Source organism: Anguilla rostrata, chromosome 15, assembly GCF_018555375.3.
Source record: "Anguilla rostrata isolate EN2019 chromosome 15, ASM1855537v3, whole genome shotgun sequence".
Classification (NCBI taxonomy): domain Eukaryota; kingdom Metazoa; phylum Chordata; class Actinopteri; order Anguilliformes; family Anguillidae; genus Anguilla; species Anguilla rostrata.
This window is the reverse complement of record NC_057947.1, coordinates 1008840-1015866: the sequence shown is the minus strand read 5'-3', so window position 1 is coordinate 1015866 and position 7027 is coordinate 1008840. Positions and strand designations below refer to the sequence as shown.

At 40.4% G+C, this 7027-nt stretch overlaps 1 protein-coding gene across 4 annotated transcripts in view; it reads left to right on the top strand.

Annotated features, from left to right (window-relative positions):
* The first annotated feature begins 1118 nt into the window (after positions 1 to 1118).
* gulp1a (GULP PTB domain containing engulfment adaptor 1a) overlaps positions 1119 to 7027 on the top strand; it is a 148718-nt gene continuing 142809 nt past the window's right edge. The window contains exon 1 of one of the 4 annotated variants that reach the window (XM_064310509.1): positions 1119 to 1224. The gene's annotated coding sequence lies outside the window, so the exon portion shown is untranslated. Of the gene's footprint in view, positions 1229 to 7027 lie in introns of all 4 variants that reach the window. The other 3 variants (XM_064310508.1, XM_064310519.1, XM_064310511.1) reach the window with 3 other exon arrangements.

Sequence of the window (7027 nt, the reverse complement as noted above, 5' to 3'; positions counted from 1 at the left end):
TCTCTATTGAAATCGACTGCAATGCATGTTTTAAATCATTCAGACATGAATAGAGTGATGCCATCTATTATGGAAGAACAAATATGACAACTTTAAATAAATAATTAGCTGTCAACAATAATCAATTGATAATGAAATAAATCAGCAATGAAATAGATAATGAAATCAATACATTAGCAAGAGTCACTGACACAGCCTCTTACAGCTAATTAAAGTTATCAGTACTCTCCTTACTACAGTAACTTAACTTACTACACATACAGATGCACCTTGATTCAGGATCCCAGAGCTTTCCTCCTTCCCACTCAGGTCTAATGGCCTGATCCCCTTCTGTCTCCTCATTGGCTTGGTCTTTTAGCACAGGAGGACCTAAAACTTTAAATCAGGGTTCTTGGCTTTGTTATTTGTACAGCCCACCGCACACAACATTTCTGCATTTTTATAATCTTGATAATCCACTGACTGCTAATACTAACTCAATGGAGCACAATAGTTTGTTTTTCCCAACCGTGGGGTCGTGGCCTACTTACGCACCGTCTCGGTGACCATACCTGATCCCGCCACTCCCATGTTAACTAGAAGGCCGAGTAGTTTTGAAATAGATGCTGTACGACTTGAAATGAACACGCTTAAAAATAAATACACAAAGAAGTCAATAATAGAGCCAATGTGAAAAGTTTCCTTCGGAAATAGAAATGGCATTAAATATATGAAGGACACATAAAAATAAATTATATTGATTCATTTCATTGCTTATTAATTTCATGATTTATGATTTATTTAATTTATTTAATTAATTAACAATTAATTTGATTGTTATTGATAGTTATTTCTTTATGTAATTGTGTTACATTTGATCTTCCATGATCTATCGGGAAATATATATGTCCCTGTAAGGCAAATGGGGCAGCCTGTTTCCGATAGACATGTCACTACGTCTTGAATGACATTTGCATTTTATAGCTGAGATTCTATTAAACTGTTAATTCAGGTAGACAAATCGAGTCTAAACATGCTTTTACATTATAAACATGCATTCGTGCTCTGTGCCTTTAACTGTACGGCTGGCTGGCGATTTCAGGAGAATAGCGGCGTTTAACTGTGTTGGTTGACGTCACTAAAGTCTTCCAGCGGCTGTGTGGAGAAGGGCGAGAATGATAGAGGGTAGGGGAGGAGAGAGCACGGCTGTGTGCAGGACAACTGAGCAACTGCAAGTCTTCTCTGGCAAGTGTGTTGTGGTCTTTTTATTGTCTTTGTGGACTAAATGACGAGTGCTAACAAGTAGATGCGCTGCACCTGTTTTACTTGGAGGAAAATCGAAATAGTTTGCGTCAAATGCATCGCATTTCTCATAATATGCATGCTTGTTGCCGAAGAGTGCATGTTTTGTGGAGCAATTGTTTAGGTAAATAGTGCATACTTGATGTTTGTTCTCGGTTTTAAATTGGGAGTCTTTAACTTGTGTCTTGGTAAAAATATAAACAGTTTTGCTTTGTCCGACTTTGCTGACATTGCACCAGAGTCGGGGGTTAAAAAAACTTTGTCTGTGGATGACTAACGAAGAGAAATCCGTGAGTGGAAGCGACTGTGGTTTATTGTAACTTTTGAAGAGGTGCGAGCTGCGGCATCATATTAAGTTAGCAACCCAAACGACCCTGGGTGAAATAAGTTATTTTTTGCTTATTTTAGAAATAGTTCCCTAGAATCTAGTTGGACATAGGCCAGACTGAATTGTGTTTACTATGTGCGTGAAGTCCGAAGATTTAATGGAAACAGCACACGCAGTGTTTTTACGTAGCCTACTATATTGATTTGACATTTGAATAATGTGACTTTGACAACTTGCTAATGATGTCAAAAAGTGTCTTAACACAGGAAGTGAAATGTAGGCTACTTGCCCTATGAAACTATATTCTATTTATTAAAACAAAGGATTTGTATTAAATTTTAAACTTTAACCTGCTGTGAGCAGTTAACGTACAGGTCATAGTGTAAAAGGCTTACGATAAAATAAAAAAAACTAGTGAACCCTGTTGCGCTGTCTTTGTTCGATGCTGCGCAATCTATTTGTTCTTCGTTTTATTAGACAGCAGTAATAAAGCTGCATACATGTTTTGACAGTTGTCTTCAGCAAAGGTTGGATAATTTACTGAGGGAAGGTAGGCAATTATAAGCATATAATGATAGTTTCCGAATTAATTGTTGCCATTAACTCATATTGCTCGCGATGATCACATCGTCATTATCATCAATAACTGCCAGTAAAAAAAGACCTAATCCTTCTCCCCCGTACTTTACGGATCCAGTCCTTTTATGAAGTCCGGTTGTTGTGGAGTCCTACCCCGGCGGTAATTATGCGTCACCATTTGGAGCACTATGTCATGCTCGGAGCTCTGAGCAGTTATCAGGCGCAGGACGGTCGGTGGCCCCCGGGCGGCTGTCTTGGCTCTTACTGTGGGCAGAGTGGAGTTATTTCAGGGTTTTAGAGCTTCCTGGGGTTTCTAAAGGGCATAGTTAGATGGACATGACACGTATACCCAGTGCTTGCTTATTATTTTGCAACCAAGAACACTGAGCTGCCACACTGCTTTCTGTAACCTCAACACTGCACAGGTTGAACTCCAATACACCCAATCTCTGCTTTTAAATATATTTTAGTGTATGGTCTCAGCTTTTACATCATCAGGGGTAGTATCTGGTCATTTTTTTTATTCACGTGAAAAGCTGTTTGGTTGTGAATGTTTTGTTTTTTTATTGCTGTGTCGTGTGACTTTGTATTATCCCTCTTTTTGTGCACCTTTGAGGAATGTCCCCAGTAAGATGCAAAATATTGCCAGCTGCCGCAAACATAGCAAGCATTCCAATGTTGGGAAGACCTTTGATTTAAAAAAAATCCCCCTTAACACATCACCGGCAGTGTTCTGTTGTGCTGGATTAGTAGCAGTGCAGCATGCACACACACTTAAATGCACAAGCATTGGGACGGTGACACTGTTTGCCTTAGCTCCGTGCTCGCAGTGCATCTGTATCGGGTTAAAGTGATGATGTCAGCTAGAATCTGAGGTTATTTACACCCTTATCAGGCCATCCATGTGGGGATAGGAATGCATAAAATAACAACTAGCCAAAATATTATTCATATAAAACTTTTTTTAAACACAAATTGTAAGCTCTTTGATCCCACTGTTTTGGGTATATTTGGAAACCGGAATACTAGTTACTGATTGGATATAATGATATAACATATAATGAGGTGCATATTTTTCAAGGGAGATTTTTGCTTTTTGTGTGGCACAATTGTGTAACTGGTACAGTTAATGATACAAGCTATATTCATTCCTGTTTTATCATTTAAAAGAGTAAGAATACATTCCTGATTCCTAATGCATCCACTGCAAGTGCCCCTGATGTCTCTATGATTTCTCCCCTCATATTTATTCCATGAACCCCCCCCCCCCACAGACCATGAAGGAGAACATTACTATGATGGGTGATGGGTGTTACGTGGTACTTTGGGTAACCCGATAGATTTTTCACCAACAATGTAATGCCAGCCCTTTTACTACCTTAATTACTACCCAAAATCCTACTGCGTGTGTTTGATAGGTCTTACCTGCCCTGCTGTTCTTACTGGCAGGGACTTAAGGCATTGTTGCATGGGTCTAATGAGTCAGACTCGCTGGCATGTCTATGGACTGAATGAGTACAGACTCACCTGGACCTCGGGTTAACACTGCATCTAAAGGACAGCGTCTGCTGCAACAGAGTAAAGACCACGTGCAAGTACTGTGATATCGACGCTCTTTAATGTTGTTGAGTTTTTAAATGTTTTATTTTTTAGCCAGTCAATATGAAGTTCTTCTGTTGCCCTCTTCAGGATAATGTTGGCTTTCGTGGAAGCCGTGTTGCTAATCCACATAACATGCCCACTAGCAGTTTAGCCAATCAACTGTGCATCTACTTGGCCAGTTAACCTGAACAAAATATAATTTACAGGGTGTTACATCACGTTAGACCTCCTGCTATCGTGTAGAAATGACATGCAGTTTATCAAATGGTTTATAATTATTTATTATTATAAATAATAAAGAATAATACTATGATATGTTTTGTGGAAAAGTAAATGCACAGTCTGTGGCTAAATTAACATCTTTAATGTTAGAATAAATGTGCCAGAGTCTTTAAAAAAGCCTTACAATGGCTCATTCTGTATTGAGGCTTATCACAGATGCAGGCTGGAGGCCTATACTGGTGGTGTAGCTATTTCATTAGCCTACTGTACCCAGAAATCTACAGTGAATGGGCATGATTGGCATTGTCCCATCAAAGGTAGGATGGTTTTAATTCGGCCAGTTTTACTGGGGTTCTGCACGGTGCTGGTGCATTAACTCTCCTAAGCTTTGTAACAGGTGCTCACAGCTTACCAGTATTTGTTAGTGAGAAAGAAGTCTCTCAAGTGGTCTTCTACTTTAGCCTTCTGAAGGACTTGAGAGCTTTCTCTATGTGTCAGATTGGACATATGAAGACATATTTCTGTGACAACATTAATATCTTGTATAACTTTTGCAAATGACAGACAGTATACCGTTATGATATTTTCCCCTCCAATCTCATCCCTAAATGCAGTGCTGGTTTTTGCATTGCTGTGGGGTGGGGAGGAGACAAAGAAATGCATTGTGGGAGATTGTAGTTTTAGTAAGCTGAACAGGCTCAGGAGATTGTACTTTTAGTAAGCTGAACAGGCTCTTGCAGTATATTATTTTTTATTTGTTTTAGCTTGGATAGTTTCATGCATCTGCAAAAAAATGCTACAATATTAGAAAAAGAGCACATATGAATTAACCTGAATATAGCTGAAATACTTCTGTCATCCGCAGTTCCCTTGCATGTGTATGAGTGACACAGCAGTCACTGGACGGGCATAATTAGCCATTTAAAATGGGATAGGAAATAAAAATGTAATTACACTGTTGGCTGCGATATTATAGTGAAAGAATGGACAGCTCTGGGAAACTGTTGCAGTGCTGTCTGTGAAATAAAGTTTGTCATCCAGGACTATAAATGATTCTTGGAAGCACGGAGGGCTTCTACAATGTTAGTACGGATATTGGAGAGATTCTTTTGGGGGGGAAGGATGTAACTATGTTAGCTCAGCTTGGCTTTGACAGAATTGAGTTTGAGACGCTGATTGATCATCCAAGTCGGGGTGTGATCGAGCAGAGCTTTGATGTGCGCGTCTGACGCCGTTGGTATACCAGCGGGTGGGAGAGACGGAAGAGCTAGCATATGCTGAGCGTAGCAGTGGTAGGGAGAAGCCATGGGAGGATATTAATGAACCAAGGGATTCTGTGTGCTAGAGACATGGGGGTGATGGAGAATGCATCCCCAGGGGGACTCTAGTGGCAAGTCCAAGCCATAGCTGCTCTGAAAATATAGCCTATCTGAAATACATACTCAGCATTTAAATTTAGGTAGCACGTTCTGCTGACACCCAGTGACTGAAGGTTTGCGGTGTGAATGTTTGGGCAGTGAAGGCTGATTGGTGCTCAGCTTCTCCTGTTTGTGTGTGTGATTCTCTCATCGTAGCTGATCGCTGATCGCTGATCGCTTTAGTTTTAATATTGGGGGAGTTTAAATGCATAGATCCTGAGAACTGCTCGGGAAGGGGGGGGGGTCCAGGGTGAAAAAGTTTTAACAGCTGTGAAATGACCACTTCGGGTGAATTCTAAGGGGAAAATAGGAAAATAGTACAGATTACAAAATATTGGCTGAAGATATGGAGCAGTCACAGCTAAATTGTTAAAAATAACAAAAAAGTGGACGAAATCTGTCTTTTTAAGCATTCATTTATTAAATTAATGAATAGAGCGATGTGCAGCAGTGGGAAACAATTGAAATAACATGTGCAACAGTAACTAGTAACTTGAAATTTTGGAAAAAATCAATCCGGTGTATGCTTTTTTTCCTTTAGCCTAATGTAACAGAACATTGTAGAAATAGAGCTTGCTCAAATTTCATTGCTGAAATAAAACACTCTTACCATGTGTCAGTTTTTATTTCTTCAGAGTTTGTTTTGGTACACTATGTCGTATATTGCGAGGTTTGAGTCTTTGATGAGCGGCTGTTGTCACTGATGTTGCCGTAACAGAGGAAGGAGCGCTGGGCATCAACACTGTTGACAGCGGCCGCCAAACATCTGAGTACAACAACGGACAGGAGTGAGAATCTTCATCCTAGCGCATTCTAGAATCTGCACACATTGTCACTTTGTTTCTCCCAGCATCTGGCAATAGGCTGTAGTTAAAATGCGTAGGCCCAGACCGATAACACTGTAGGCTGCATTAAGGTTGACAGTTACCAGCCGAAACAGTGGAGCTGCAGAGTGCAGGTAGCTGGCGGTAGCGGGCGTGGTGATGAACTGCAGGCGGAACGGGAGCTGGTGAGTGGTGCGCAGGTGGAGAGGACTGGAGTGCTGGAGAGGGCAGAAGCACTTGTATCTGACAATTCCCTGAGAATAACTTGGACATCCAAAAAGTGCTGATCTCGGTTTCTGAAACACCAGTGATTTCAACATGAACAAATGTTAAAAAAAGAAAGAATTCACTGTTCCTAATAATTATCACAACGGATATCTGAGTCGTGGAAAGAATCTGTAGTGGTGTCTCCTCCGACAAAGTGAGCAAAGCCTCACTTATGCTAATATATCAGTGCGTAGTGGACTCCACAGCCACAGCAAAAATCTAGCTCCCAGGCACAAGAAATCTATGGTCTTCTGAGACTGCGATGCCAATGTGTGCGTCTTTGCACAAATGTTGCATTATATCATTTTGATGAGTTTAATTGCTATAACCAACAACACACCGCTCTGGTAAAATGTCTTCCATTCGATTCAATATTATTTGTATTGTGCTTTTTACAGAGAACTGTCACAAAGACACTTTACAGAGCAGCAAGGCAAGAGACAGTGCAAACGCCAGGCCTGAACGCCCAAATAGCAGGTACAAAAGGTAAAAAAAATTCCCAGTGG